The sequence below is a fragment of the Haliaeetus leucocephalus genome, unplaced genomic scaffold (genome assembly GCF_000737465.1).
Source record: "Haliaeetus leucocephalus isolate CR32 unplaced genomic scaffold, Haliaeetus_leucocephalus-4.0 Scaffold646, whole genome shotgun sequence".
Taxonomy (NCBI): Eukaryota; Metazoa; Chordata; class Aves; order Accipitriformes; family Accipitridae; genus Haliaeetus; species Haliaeetus leucocephalus.
Genome location: NW_010973082.1, coordinates 6,336,142 through 6,337,040, shown reverse-complemented (window position 1 = coordinate 6,337,040; position 899 = coordinate 6,336,142).

Sequence of the window (899 nt, the reverse complement as noted above, 5' to 3'; positions counted from 1 at the left end):
CGCGGGAGCCGCTGTGGGGAGGCGCGGGGCCGTGTGAGGGAGGTCGGGCCGGCGGCGGGGCGGCCGAGCCTGGGGACCGAGCCGGGCGCCAGGGCCCTCGCCCAGCGCCGGTGCCGCCGAGCCTGATTTGGGCCTGTCGGGAACAGCCCTGCGGCCCGGCCTTATTTTAACGCGGGGGCACGGCTAAATCGGGAGGCAGCGGCTGGGGAAAAGCGGGGGAGCCTGCGAGGCAGCGGGCGAGCGCCGGGGCCGCCGCCTCCTTCCCGCACCGAGAGACATTTGGGAGGAGAACCAGGCCCGGTGGCGGGGGAGCCGGGTCCTCCGTTCATTAAAACATCACCGGTTTTGCTCTTTAAGTATCGCTTGCGGGTGTTGTGAGGGTTGGGGTTGGTATGGTGAGCTTCAAACCGGCGAGCAGGAGCGGGTTTTGGAGGACGAACTGCGGAGGTTTTCTCTTTCTCCTCCTCTTGCTCTGTGTTTGTATAATAATAAAGCATTTTGGCATAAACGCTGCATGGGCCCCAGGAGAGATTTGGAAATGCCAGTCAGAAGGAATGCCAGGGCTTTAACCATTTGGAGCTTAGAATATATACAGGACTGTGTGGGAGGCAGGAGCCTGAAAACCAAAATGTTAAGGAAAGGAAGATAGCAAGGGTAATATTTGAGATTTTCCACAGCCGAAAATTTCTGCTGGAAGCCCTAATTCATTGTAAAACACATGGTTTTATATCAATGTTGGTGCTACTAGGATCGCAGTATTGCAAACAACTTGAAAATCTTAATTCAGACTCCAAGCAGTTATGATTTTTTCCCCTATTTTTCATTCATTTTAACCATAAAGGGTTGCATGGGCCTTCGGTGAAAATTGGGTCATCTGTCATCACCAGGCACCCCAAATG